This window comes from Phyllobates terribilis, unplaced genomic scaffold, assembly GCF_046119375.1.
Source record: "Phyllobates terribilis strain yellow unplaced genomic scaffold, ASM4611937v1 Scaffold_7__3_contigs__length_470593459, whole genome shotgun sequence".
Classification (NCBI taxonomy): domain Eukaryota; kingdom Metazoa; phylum Chordata; class Amphibia; order Anura; family Dendrobatidae; genus Phyllobates; species Phyllobates terribilis.
Window position 1 is genome coordinate 82,083,294 of NW_027362767.1, and position 15,541 is coordinate 82,098,834.

Genomic DNA, 15,541 nt, shown 5'->3' on the forward strand with positions numbered 1-15,541 from the left:
TGGGGTCAATCTGGTTTTACCGGACAAAGCCGCTCTATTTAATGGAGTATTTTGGGCTCTGATCTGAGCAGAGTCTCGCATTCATGAGAGTGGTGGTTAGCATTATATTTGTAGAAGCATAAGGCCTCACATTGTTACGTGTAGTGCACCACACCAGCTTCTAACCTATTAGTGATCCTCCATACTATTAGTTCAGATTGGCTTCCTAGAAGTTAAGGCAGTGCAGTGGCTCAGTGGTTAGCATTGTTGCATTTCAGCGCTGGGGTCCTGGGTTCAAATTACACCAAGGAAACATCTGTAAGGAATTTGTAGGTTCTCCCCGTTTGTGTGAGTTTCCCCCCGGTTTCCTCCCATACTCTAAAAAGATACTGATAGGAAATTTAGATTGAAAATATACTTTTCTGTAGTGAAAAACCTTTATCACCAGATCAGAGTGCATTCTGTAAAAATGCTAAGCACGAGGTAGTAGTTGATATTTTGGGTCAAAATCTGCTAGCCTTCAACCCGAGGCAATGGTCCTGATTGTTCTGTAAGTTCGCTACAATAATTGCAAGCAGATCGCTAATGCGTTTCATGAGTAAAGACCTATGTAGTAGGAGGATAAGGCCACATTCACACATTCAGTATTGGGTCAGTATTTGTAAGCCAAAACCAGGAGTGGGTGATAAATACAGAAGTGGTGACGAGTTTCTATTATACTTTTCCTCTGATTGTTCCACTCCTGGTTTTATCTTACAAATACGGATGTATTAAAAATGCGTTAAACATTCTCTGTCTCTCATTATTCTGGCATTTGGCAAATATTAAGAATTATGGTAATCCTAACTGACCTAAAATGGGAAAGGTTTATTCTGATTTCATGTCAGATATTGAGGAAAACATGTATATGTGTCTTTTTATACAGTGTATGTAAACTTCTGGTTTCAACTGTATATACATGTCCCTACTATAACATTACAAATAAATTACAGAAAATGAGATCAAATCTATATAAAATCACAGATAGGTTCTTAAACTACATGTAGTCATTTGACTGGGCATATCTATGTGCAGGTATCATACTAAGCAGCCACCACACTGATGAATGTTAGGTGTGAGTCTTCATCAGAATATTGCCACTTCTAAGCTCCCCAAAAAGTTATGACTCTAATGTGGTTATAAAATCTTTTAAATTGTTTATGGTATACAAAGCTCTTATTCCTTGACAATTAAAGATTCTTGAGTCCCCATCAACCCTAACTCTTGATACATCTGTTCGAAACGTAGTTCACGTGCCTCCTTTTGAAAACCTCTAAGTGCCAAAATGAATGTAGTATAATCAGAGCCACTAACCTTTGTCAAACTCTCCAAACTTTAAATTGGCATGCATCTTTTCAGCATGCCATAAATGACCGAGCTTCAAGTGTTTGACTTTTCTTTTTTATGACTGGCTAAAATGAAGAAAGACTTAAAAAATGAATTTCCACCCAACAAAGCCAACATATTAGTCATTCAGAAGTTTGACAACTGCTCTGAGTTTAGAAATGATTACCGGGCCTCGTTTATCAAAATGGTCTAGTAGAAAAGTTGGCCTTGTTGCCTATAGCAAACAGCTAGAGCCCAGCTTTATTTCTTAAACTGCGATGAGAATAAAGTTACACTATAATTTGTTGCAATGGGAAGCTACTAGTGTTGAGCTAGTATGTTCAGTTAACCCTTTCGCCGAGTATACTCGGCCGAGCACCGAGTATTTATACAATGCTCGGGCTTTACGTTTTTGTCGCTCCATGAACATGATTTGCGACTGTTTGACAGATTTAATACATGTGAGGAATGCCTGTTTTTCCAGCATTCCTCACATGTATTAAATCTGTCAAACAGTTGCAAATCATGTTCACGGAGCGACAAAAACTTAAAGCCCGAGCATTGTATAAATACTCGGTGCTCGGCCGAGTATACTCGGCGAAAGGGTTAACTAAACATACTCGCTCATCACTAGAAGCTACCCCAGTTCAGCTGTTGGGCCCCCATCACACATCCGTATAAAACCGATATCGAGCTCATCAGTGTTTTCCATCAGTGTGCCATCCGTGTTTTTTTGGTACAGATAAAGAATACAATTACAAAGCTTCTCCTATACTTTGCAATGTTAAACACGTACAGGACATGGATGCCACACGGATGCCATGTTTTTAACGGACCCCAAAGGCTTATATTGGCTTTTGTCATAAATTGAAAAAACGGACACCAGGTCCATGAGAAGACATGGATATGTTAAGATCACTATAGGTTATAATAAGTACGTGTGGTATCCGCGAAAAAAAAAAACAGATGCCACAAATACCGGAAACACATATATGTGAAGGGGGGCTTAGACTGTATGGAGGACACTTATGCTACCAAGTATTCTGACATACAATTGCAGTCAAAGCTATTCAACCCCCATTGCAAATTAGGTTTATTAGCAAAATTTACAAATTTTCTGCTGTTTGCAATAAACCGATGGAATAAGTACAATTTAAATAGCTCAACACAACTAATATAACAAGTGGTTTCTACAAATTCAATAGATAATGCTACTTTTAATGACTGCTGCTGTCTCAGAATTCCAGAATTATTCAACCCCTTCGGGACAAGCTCTTTAGTACTTAGTAGAGTCCCTTTGGCTCTTATGATCTCTTGCAAACATGATGTACATCTAGACACCAGCTTCTGGCAGCCATCGTGAGGAATCTTAGCCTATTTCTCATGGGCAATGGCCTCTAGTTTTCATGTTGCAATTGACTTCATCAAATTGCAAAGATTTGCTATAGGGTTCAAGTCAGGACACAGTGACGGACACTCCAGAATATTCCAGGACTTTTGAAGCAAAGACTTGGAGGACTTTAAGTTATGTATGGTTCGTTGTCGTGTGGGAAGGTCCAATGATGTCCAAGCTTCAGTTTCCTCAGAAAAGGTATGATACTTTCTCCTAGGATTTCCTGATACTTGATTGAATCCTTCTTGCCCTCCCCCCATGCATGCTGCAAGTTTTCAGTGTCAGAAAAAGCAAAGCAGCCCCAGACCATCACAGAGCTACTGCCATGCCTCATTGTAAGCACCATGGAGCCACTAACATACTTTCCTGTAGGGAGGGTGTTCAACGGTGTATGCTTAATTCTTCTTCCTCTAGACATACCTCTGACACATGAGCACAAAAAGTTTCAGTTTTGTTTTATCTCACCACAAAACAGATATAAAGTTTCTGCAGCTTATTTTTATGGTGTTAAGCATATTGGGGCTGACTTCTCTTGTGCTTTTAGGTCAGTAGAGGTGTATATGTTAGAGTGTGATTTATGCAAATAGCCGCTACAGAGAAGAAGACGACTAGAACTCTAGCGTCATCTATAGGATGTAGCAATCCTAAAAATTCGGACATCATCAGTGGCCGGTGGAGATAGAAGATGTGGCAAGTGACCGCAGCGCCGTCCCGGGTGACATCTAGTTTCTGGGGGGTGATAGAAGCTACAGGAAAGTGACTGCAGGGCTTGCCTCCGGTGACGTCTCGTTTGAGACGTCCCTCAAAGGAAGAGTCACAGGAAGTAAAGTAAAAAATAACAAATATAAGGATTAGCTGTACAGGGAGAATAATAGGTTATTTTAAAATAAAGCAAATTACAAAAGTAATTAGGGCTTAAAAATAGATATTTATAGAGGGCGCTTTATGTATTTGGGCTCTTTAACCTAACATGGATTTTTCTAGTTTATTGACGCTATGTAAACCTATAAGTCGTTTATAAAGAACCAGACGTTGTGTTTCTTTTCCTGAAGTCTCTTATCTCAAAAGCTTAATCCCCATGTCAAAACAGTTTATAAATTCAGAGCTGGCAGAACATTTTCTTTATGTAGTCTATAGGAGAACACAGCAGTACTGTGAATATTTCTGCATCTAAAAACGAGGTCTTCACAAGGTAAACCAGCAACAACAAAAAAAACAATGCTTCCTTTAGGCAAAATAAATAAATGCATATAAAGCAGAATAACAGTTCAGCTAAGAAAAGCAGAAAGCTTTCATGAATTTCACGTTTATTCTGCTCAGTGACTTACGCTGCACTCACGTTCTGCTAATTCGAAGATGCTTTAAGAGTAGTCTGGCGGCAGGACTTGTGGTTACATTTCATGCTCGGTTTTCATATTCACGTCTGCAATTATACATCCAGAATCCTTTATCTCAATGATGTTATTCTTTAACTACAAACCTGTCAATGGTTTCCCACACACAGCGCCTCCCGAAAAGTATTTTATCAAGGAACCATTTCCCTCTATGGCTGAGCGCACAGTCTTCCTAAAGTGCTTTTAACTCAGAAAAATATTTCCCAACCCCCTTGCTCATGATAACATGGCATACTTAAAATTCCCCAGTGAACATACAGCAAAACACTGGAGGTATTATATACAGTGACAAGCTCTGCCCTGAATCGGAGACATATGCACACGACAAGTAACTACGCTTGGCGAAAATCTTATCGAGAGCGTAACACCAATCCAAAGTTATTACTCTAATCACTTTAGCCCAACTGGGCTTCAAAGAGATAGATGAACATTTATAGGGTTAATAAACCATCAGATCACAGACATGTACTAAAATTACAAGTCAATATGAAATCACACAAATATCCATAACACACTTTACCATAAAAGTCAACACTTGGAATATAGCTTAAAAAATGGGAAAAGTTGTGGATGAAAGTGCCTGACACATGGTGGCATATTACAGAAGTAATTCTTGCCATGGAGGTAAGGAAGTGTAGCTTTGTAATACGGCATCTAATAGAACATGGTACAATTGTATTCTATTTAAAGGGATTCTCTCAGCGGGTTTTTGCCATTTAATCTGAGAGCAGCATAACACAGAGCCTGATTCCAGGGATGTGTCACTTATTAGGCTGTGTGTTGCAGTTTCAATGCAATCAGCATTTTATCAGCAGGAGATTATCACTGTCTGACTAGATCTCACATGCAGGAAAGTCAGAATAATCTGTGTAACTCCGCCCTCACCACTGATTGACAGCTTGCTGACAAGGCAGTGTACATAGGAGGCTGCTAATCACGGTTGTGGTGGTTATACACAGCTCAGCATTCTGACCACTGCTACATATACAACATAGAAAGCATTGATTCCATCAAAACTGCATCAAGCTGCCCAGTAAGTGATACATCATTGGAATCAGGGTCTCTTTCCCTACCTTGTAAAAATCCTTGCTCCCCCGATTTTGCCATACTTTTCCGTTTTGCGATGTGTAGCTCCTTAGCAGAGATATTCACATTTATTTCTTCTGCAGCACACTATGTGAAATCTTTGCTTGCAAACAAACTGGGCGTTTCTTTATAGTATTCTCTGGGGGGGGTGGGTGTTTACACACCTCCCTTTGAATCCCAGATGCTGCCACAGTTCAGCAACTGATCTAGCAGTCTTTTTGTCTCAGACACTACTGAGCTGATTGGCAGCATCTAAGAGGGAAAGATAGTGCACGCCCCCATTGAAGACTCTGAAAAAACGGCTAGTTGTACTACAAGCAGAGATTTCACATACTGCCCTCCAAACAGCAACAAATGTGAATATCTCTACAATGGAACAACATACCGCAAAACAGAAAAAAGCACCAGAAACAAGGAAACTCAGGGATGTTTACAAATCATTTGATTACATTTTTTTGAGCAAGTGCCAGGTCCTCTTTAAACCAGGTTTCAGCACTTTATTTTTTGTTTAGTTTCAAGTTGAGATCAAAAGCAATGAACAATGTGACACAAATCTTCTGAGATGCTATAAGTTTAGCCTATATAGATTGGCCATGTAAGATCAAACCAGTATCCGAGGGACTGAAATTTCTCTCTGCCATTTTAGTAAAGTTTCAGCTCAAGAATCAGCACCCAGGACTTTCTCACACCTCCACCTCTGTGTCGCCCACTGATCGGCTGTATGTAAGTGTTTGTAATTATTTTAGAAGAGCTTAAAATTAAAACAAGTGAGAAACAACACATTGTAAATTGCGCTATGCATAACAATTCAGAGCCAGAGGTGAATCTCAGAACCTCAAGATAAGCTGCGTTAAGTAATAATGCATTCTCCACAGCTGAATTAATGTCCTTCACCTACTGAAGCAGGAAATACATTCACAATGAATTATATATATATATTTTTGGACAGGGTAGATACAAACACTGGATTTCTGCCAAAAATCCATGTGAGCTCATGCTCCAAAATAGAGCCAGCAAGGGGCAGAGCAATTTAAATTCTTGGGGCAGAAGGGGGGACGATGCGTTGCTTCAAATAGTCTTCTCTGCTGCAGACTACACTGTCATTCCATTCATGTTGTTGATCTACTCGCACATTCCTTTCCATGGAGGCATCAGAAGAGCTTTGTTCAAAAATAATTACTTGTTAAAGAAACCTTAAATGTAATATTCATTAATGAACGGGCATATAGCAACATTAGGGACATTCAAATCGGAGATTATTATGGCACTTTATCCACTTTTGTAGTTATTAGTACGTGTAACACATGTAGTTTTTAGCCGAACCACATCTAGAAATTTCCTAGAAATGTTTCAGAAAAAAAAAAATATATATATATATATTGCATAGCTGTTTGTGCAATAAAGTGGTTGGTACATCCAGTCAATTCCAGTATCTTACCGGTCTGTGTGGACAGGAAAAACATACAGCCTTTAGGCTGAGGAAGAATGAGGCTCCAGACTAGCTTTAAAGAAAATCTGTCAGCAGGTTTTTGTTATGTTCTGCTACCAGAGCTAAGGAAAGAGAGGAAATCTGTCCCTACGATAGAACTCAGCTGAATCCCTACGATGTAACAGGGAACCTGATCCTGCGATCAGACCTGCTAAAGTCCTAAGCTAGTCTGTACGGAGACCTATAGATGTGGGAAAGGAATCCCTACAAGTACTAAGGACTGGGAGGAAAATGGGACACCTCCTAACAGAAATAGTATCAGTCAGACAAACAAACAAAATATATAGAACACTGAGGTCCGTAGACCAAGCAAACTAACAGAGTTAGATACAGAGCACAGGCTAGCTAGAAAGTAGTTATACAATGAAGTCCAGCAAAGCCAGAAGGGCGGAGCAGGATTAAATAGGCCAACGAGGTCATGTGACCAGCAAAGGAAAAAACCTAAGAGCAAGGTTCTAACAGTACCCCCCCTTCTAAGAGGATCCTCCGGATCCCCTAGGACCAGGCTTATCAGGAAATCTCCTGTGAAACGCTCTGATAAGTCTGGACGCGGAAACATCATCTGACCTCACCCAAGAGTTATCCTCGGGTCCGAAACCTTTCCAGGCCACCAGATACTGCAAACTACCTCTATACCGTCTAGAGTTAAGTATGCGAGAAATTTCATATTCCCCGTCCTCCACCACCGGAGGAACAGAGGCAGAGGCGTCACCATCAGACACAACAGCTTTTTTTAACAGAGAGACATGAAATACCGGATTAATTCTCCAGGAGGTAGGAACCTCCAACCTAACAGCAGATTGGTTGACAACCTGAAGCACCTTAAAGGGCCCTACAAACTTGGGACCCAATTTCTTAGAAGGAATCCTCAACCGCAGATTCCTAGAGGACAACCAAACCATGTCACCAACAGCGAACAAAATCTCCTGTCGTTTCCTATCAAAGTAGTCTTTAGATTTTCTGTTGGCCTCCTGAAGATTACCACGCACATCCGTCCAAACTCTCTCCAAATCACCGGAAAAATTCTCCTCCTCAGGCACGGCAGATCCCAACTTGGAGAACGACCCAAACGACGGATGTCTCCCAGAACAACAAAAAAAAGGCGAACAACCAGCAGAAGAAGATGTATGATTGTTCAGAGCAAATTCAGCAAGTGGCAGAAACTCAGACCACCCCTCTTGATTGTCTGCCACAAAACAACGCAAGAACTGCTCAACATCCTGGTTTTTCCTTTCTGTCTGGCCATTAGATTCAGGATGATATCCGGATGAGAACGACAGATGAACTCCCAACCTGTCACAAAAGGCACGCCAAAAACGAGCCACGAACTGAGGACCCCTATCAGAAACAATGTCAGTAGGAACGCCATGAAGTCTGACAATTTCCTTGACAAAGGCCTTAGCGAGAGTTTTAGCGCAGGGCAGTTTGACGAAGGGAACCAAGTGACACATCTTGCTAAAACGGTCCACGACCACCCAGATGACAGTAAAACCCTCAGAGGGGGGAAGGTCAGTTATAAAGTCCATAGCCAAATGTGTCCAAGGAGCACTAGGAACCTCCAAAGGACAAAGCAACCCCGCAGCAGGAGTATGTGAGGACTTAGATCTAGCACATATAGTACATTGACGCACCCACTTAATGACTTCCTTCTGCCATCCAGGCCACCAAAAACTGCGACCCACCAGTCTCTTGGTCTCAGAGATTCCGGGATGACCTGCCAACCGAGATTCGTGACACTCAATAAACAAATCTCTCCTAAAGGTCCCAGGCACAAACAACCTCCCATGAGGAGTGTTAGATGGGGCATTCTCCTGTGCTTTAAGAATCTCGTCTTCCAAAACGGAGTCCAAAGCAGCTATCACAACACCTTCTTGTAAAATGTTCTCCTCTTTCTCAGCACCAACTATGGGAGAAAAACTGCGAGACAAGGCATCCGCCTTAACATTCTTAGTACCAGGGATGTAAGTAACGGAGAAATTAAACCGCGAGAAAAACAGTGCCCACCTAGCCTGACGGGCATTCAGGCGCTTGGCAGCATCAAGATATATCAGATTTTTATGATCCGTAAGAACCTGAACGGGAAATTCCGCACCTTCCAAGAAGTGGCGCCAGTGTTCAAATGCGAGTTTAATAGCCAATAATTCCCGATTACCAATATCGTAATTCAGTTCAGTCTCCGAAAATTTTTTTGAAAAAAAGGCACAGGGATGTAATCCATCCCCGTTATCCTGAGACAATACTGCGCCAACCCCCACCGAAGAAGCATCAACCTCAACCAAAAACGGCTTAGTCACATCAGGCTGCATAAGGATGGGAGCAGAGGTGAACCTCTCCTTGAGATACACAAAAGCTTCAATGGCCTCAGAAGACCACTGAACCGCATCAGCACCTTTCCTGGTGAGATCGGTCAGAGGTTTGACAATACTAGAAAATTTTTTTATGAATTTTCTGTAATAATTGGCGAAACCTAAAAACCTCTGTATCGATTTCAAACCAATAGGCCTAGGCCATTCCTGCACAGCCTGAACCTTAACCGGATCCATCTCAAAACCTTCGCTGGAGATAATGTAACCCAAAAAACTAATTCTCTGTACAGCGAACTCACATTTCTCCAGCTTAGCAAAAAGCGAATTGTCCAATAACAATTGTAATACCTCACGTACGCTCTGCCAATGAGACTCCAGATCCGGCGAATAAATCAAAATGTCATCCAAATACACAACCACATTTTTGCCGATCAAAGGTCTAAGGATGTCATTTATAAGATTCTGAAAAAATGCAGGAGCATTAGTAAGACCAAAAGGCATAACCAGATTCTCAAAATGACCCACAGGAGTGTTAAAAGCAGTTTTCCATTCGTCACCCTCCTTCATGCGCAACAGATTGTATGCCCCCTTAAGGTCAATTTTAGAGAACCACTTGGCCCCCATTAACTGATTAAACAGATCAGGAATCAATGGCAGTGGGTAAGGATTGCGTACAGTAATTTTGTTAATCTCACGAAAATCCAGACAAGGACGTAAACCGCCGTCCTTTTTTTTTACAAAAAAAAATCCAACCGCCACAGGAGACTTAGAGGGCCTAATGTGACCGGCGGCCAAACTTGTCTGTATATATTCATCCAAAGCCTTCCTCTCAGGAATAGTAAGGTTAAATAAACGACTTTTAGGAAGAGTCGCTCCAGGGACAAATTCAATAGAACAATCATAGTCTCTATGGGGAGGCAAAACCTGCGATTCCTTCTCAGAAAAAACTCTCCAAAAATCCTGAATAGGAACAGGCAATTCTCCCCTATCCAAAGCTGCAATACGCCCGTTACAACACTTGTCATAACATTTATGGCTCCAGGATTTAATTTCATTGGTAGACCAATCCAGTACAGGATTGTGAAATTTTAACCAGGGCAATCCCAATATTACTGGAGAAGGCAAGTTATTCAAAACTACCAAATCCAATTTCTCATGGTGAACACCATTAATAGTGAGAGGAAATTCACAGACCTTGAGAGTAATATTCTTTAAAGGGGAACCATCCACAGAAACCACAGCAATGGGGGATGATAAAGGTTCGGGTTTTAAATTGAGTCTTTCCAAGAATCCCCCATCAATTACATTCAGAGTAGATCCACAATCAACAAACACCCGAAATTCCAATAATTTATCCTGAGCAATCGTGGAAGCAGCTAAAAATACACCCTTGGAATTTAAACAGGCAATACGGGCATGACTGACCATTTTTTTTTTCTTTCTTCATACGAAGCTCACAGCCTTTAATCAAATGACCAGATTTTCCGCAATAGAAACACAAGCCTTCAGAAAATCGACGGTCTTTTTCTTGAGAGCGAGGTGCCACCGATCCAATCTCCATCGATTTACCACTGTTAGTACACACATTCTCATAACCAGAAACTGACATAGCAGAGGATTTGCTCTCATTAACCCTTGCACGCAGTCTCCTATCCACCCGTATAGCTAATTGCATAGCCTGTTGCAAATCTTCAGGTGTAGGATAAGCAATTAGCAGGTCTTTAACCCTTTCATTGAGCCCAGCAAGAAATAGACTTTTCAGAGCAGAATCGTTCCACCCTGTTTGAGTAGACCAACGACGGAAATGAGTACAATATTTTTCCACATTACCTGATCCCTGTCTCAAACATCTTAACTCAGTCTCAGCTGATGCGACACGGTCAGGATCATCATATAATAGTCCCAAAGCAGAAAAAAACCTATCCACTGATCTGAAGCATGTATCACTAGGTTGCAAAGAAAAGGCCCACTCCTGAGGCTCTTTGCGCAAAAGTGACATTATGAACCCTATGCGCTGGGATTCATCCCCAGAGGACTTGGGTCTCAAACGAAAATACAATAAGCAAGCATTTTTAAATGAAAAAAATTCTCGGTGTTCACCAAAAAATAAATCCGGCAAACATACCTTAGGCTCCAAGAAATGTGCTCCAGGACAGTTACTCACGTGCTGACGGAGCTCGGCCACCTCCAGAGAGAGTCCCTGCAGGCGATGAACCAAATCCTGAACCGACACCATGATGGAACAGAAAAATCTTTCCTTAGAGAATTTGCTGGCTGGACTTACTGTTATGTTCTGCTACCAGAGCTAAGGAAAGAGAGGAAATCTGTCCCTACGATAGAACTCAGCTGAATCCCTACGATGTAACAGGGAACCTGATCCTGCGATCAGACCTGCTAAAGTCCTAAGCTAGTCTGTACGGAGACCTATAGATGTGGGGAAGGAATCCCTACAAGTACTAAGGACTGAGAGGAAAATGGGACACCTCCTAACAGAAATAGTAGCAGTCAGACAAACAAACAAAATATATAGAACACTGAGGTCCGTAGACCAAGCAAACTAACAGAGTTAGATACAGAGCACAGGCTAGCTAGAAAGTAGTTATACAATGAAGTCCAGCAAAGCCAGAAGGGCGGAGCAGGATTAAATAGGCCAACGAGGTCATGTGACCAGCAAAGGAAAAAACCTAAGAGCAAGGTTCTAACAGTTTTTGCTTCATCTGAGCAGAATGATGTTGGCAAAGAGACCCTGATTCCAACAATGTATCACTTAGTTTACTGGGTGCAGCCGTTCTGACACAAACTTTTTAGATTTAGCAATGCAGCAGAGCTGAGAAAGCTAACTCCGCCCACACCAGGCTCTGTATGTACCTTGTTTATTGACAGTGAGCTGCTTATCACAGGAAGGGGCGGAGACTAGAGCTCAGGTGCTGCTGTAGTCAAAGCAATTTTTTTTATATATATATATATATATATATATATATATATATATATATATATATATATATATATATATATATATAGCGCTAACATATTCAGCAGCGCTTTACATACATTATCGTCGCTGTCCCCATCGGGGCTCACAATCTAGATTCCCTATCAGTATGTCTTTAAAGTGTGGAAGGAAACCGGAGAACCCGGAGGAAACCCACGCAAACACGGGGAGAACATACAAACTCTTTGCAGATGTTGTCCTTGGTGGGATTTAAACCCAGGACCGCAGTGCTGCAATGCTAACCACTGCGCCACCCAAAGCAATAATAATTACTAGGCGATTAAACCTTCTAAGTAAAAAATACCACACAGCCTGACATGTGACACATTATTGGATTCTGTGTTGTAACCCCTACATCATGCGGTCCTCAGATTACATAGCTAAAATCTGCTGACAGATTCCCTTTAAGGCCTTATTCTGACATCCGTTCTTCACGCACTTGTTCTCTCCATGTTTTTGCTTTGTTTTGTTTTTTTTACTGCCCAAGTATCTGCAGAAAAAAAGGGACGCTTAGATTTTTTTTTTTGATATGAGAAAAATTATTGCAACACTGATACTAAAAGTGGGACATGAGGGCCAAAAACGGATGAAAGTAAACGTATGAAGAACGGTCTTTAATTTTCATACGAGAAAAAAAATGAAGTCTGAATGAGGCTTAAACCTATGTTTTTTTTCAGCCGTTTTGATATTATAATTCCAAGAAGCTGTTAGATTATCCAGGGAGTTATAGTTTCACTGGGAAGCACAGTGGCTCAGTGGTTAACACTATTGCTTTGAAGCACCGGGGTCCTCGGTTCAAATCCAACACCTACATGGAGTTTGTATGTTCTCCCGATGTTTTTGTGGGTTTCCTTCCACACTGCAGAGATAAAGGTTGTGAGCCCCAATGGGGACAATTAAGACCAGTAAAGCGCTGCAGAATATGTTGGCGCGATATAAGCAAGCATAATAAATCACTGGTGTCTTACAAGAAGTCTAAAGGATAAACTCAAATAGCATTTTTTTGTATTATTTTATAAAATCCAAGACAATTATGCTCTGTGAGGTCACAATTCTGAAAATTTCCAAAGTAAATAAAAGTGTTATGCATACTTCCTAACTTATGGGATGGATATGCAGCTAATTTGTGTATGAGCAAGACGCTTCCTGTACTGAATTGGCCACCACAGCCCGTGCAGGAGTCCATCTCTGACTGATGCCGCCACCTCCTGGCTACATTAGTGATGTCCCCACCAGCCAGAATAAATAGAACTAGTTTTAGAATTGTTGCAATCATTGAGATTTCATCATTCTCCAGACTCTTGATACCATATAGACTTCACAGTACAGGGGAACAAAAAAAAAAAAAAGATAAATCTGCCGAAATATAGAACCAAGGGAAAATGCCTAAAGCAATGTGCAGTCAGTTGTATATGTGTCAAGCCGATCTCTTCACCCATATAGAAAGTCAATAAATGATAGCACTCAGGCATGTACGATATATGTTCCTGTTAGATGCAAACTATTTGTAAGTATCCAAGAGCCATGACCAGAGAACCTACAACCAGAGACGCAAATGAAACCTTTGTTTCCACTGATAAAGGTCAGTATAGGCTAGGATATAACTTGATCACTGGGGGTCCGACACCCATGATTCCAAAAAAAGGGCTCTTGATGCAGCGGAGGCGGGTATGCTCAGCCTCTGCTGCCTTTGTCTATGGAATTGCAGGAGAAAGGAGAGTGCAGCTCTCTCGGATAGGGGATAATTTGTTATTTTGGGAATAACTCAACACCTAAATTGGAGCCACACAGGCTTGCGATGTCGATGGCATCTCCTACAGCACTACTTGCATGGTTTCGCCACTGTACTCCTAGCAATCCACATCTTTCTGATGAAGGTCCGGCTTAAAAAGACAAACTCGAAATTTTCTGGATTTATTGGACTGCATGAATAAAGAAAATGGAAAGTGGTGCGATATTTCAATGCATGCCCAGTGATGAATCTGGGTCCTGATTTTACTTCTGCTGGCACCAGAGTTTCAACAATTATCCCATATTCAGTGTCCGTCAGATGATGCAGCGTAGACATCGTATCCTCTGCTTGGCTCCATTTACCTTCTACTACCAGTTACATATCAGTCCAGCTTTTTAAAAAAATAAAAATAAAACACGGACTGTGCTCAGCTCATAAGAGCTCGCCCAGCAATCTGGCCTGAGCCTTGCTGTGTCGAGAGGTCGGGCATTGCGATCTGAGACATGACAGAGTCTCACAGCTGTGTGAATAAAGTCTAATATAATAGTTGCCATAGATGTGATTTATGCAAGGGCTCATGTAAATGTGACATGTAACGGCAAAATTGTCCTAATTTTAGAGCTCGCTAATTATTTTATACTGGATAAAGTTTACCAGTGAGAACCTGGGGGGGGGGGGGTCAATCCTCAAAAAGCAGGTGGACAAACAAAATATCCAGCATGACAGAAGTCATGAAAATCAGGGGCAACATTCAATATTGAGTCTTTGATTTATTGTATTTGTCAATAAAAGTGTGTCGCTTACTGGTCTGCTTGATGTAGATTTGATACAATCCCTGTTTTCTCTGCTGTAGATGTAGCAGTGCTCAGAATGCTGAGCTCTGTATAACCCCGCCCACTCCCCCGATTGGCAGCTTGCTGACAATGCACACAGCAAGCTGCCAATCAGTGGTGGGGGCGGAAGTACACAGATTAGCTGGACTGGTTAGCACATGATACTGTCTGGTGGTGATAATCTCCTGCTGATAAAACACTGATTGTATTGAAACTACGGCACACAGTCTAATAAGTGACAAATCCCTGGAATTAGGTTCTCTTGCCCTAAATTCTGCTGCGCTCAGATTAAATAGCAAAAACCCGCTGACCGATTCCCTTTAAATGTTCATATGCACAAGTGATTCACAGTTCTGTGGAACCCAAGTTGTACATTAGAGTTATAAGGTATCCATAGACTTCTATGAGGCCTTACTGCACCTCTGTGTAGATTCAACTCTATATGGAATCTATATAACGCCAGCAAAAGAAACGGTATACTCCAACCAACATTGTATTACGTTTCTCTCCATAGGACAATGGTATGCAGCAGCACATTGAGTGCTCATGGGGTTACAGGAACACTGTGTGCATAAGGCTGCGTGCCCACTATGCGTTTTTCAAGTGCTTCTGCCGCGGAATTTCCGCAGCGAAAACACTTAAAAAAACGCTTGGTAATAAGTGCCCCATGGTCCCCAATGATAATCCGCATGTGCTGTGCACATGCTGCGGAAATTTCCGCTGCGGATATCACACGGTTCAATGTGCGGATGGTACCCGGGTCTGGAGAAGAGGAGACTCTCCTCCGGACCCGGGTACCATGGTACCTGTAAAAAAAAGAATTTTAAATAAAAAATAAAGATTATACTTACCTTCCGATGTCCCCCCGGCCTCCTCAGCAATGCGTTCAATGTGTTGGGCGGCTCGCGGTGGTGTGAGGACCTGACATGACGTCATTGAGTCATGTGACAGGTCACACGACCGCTGACGTCG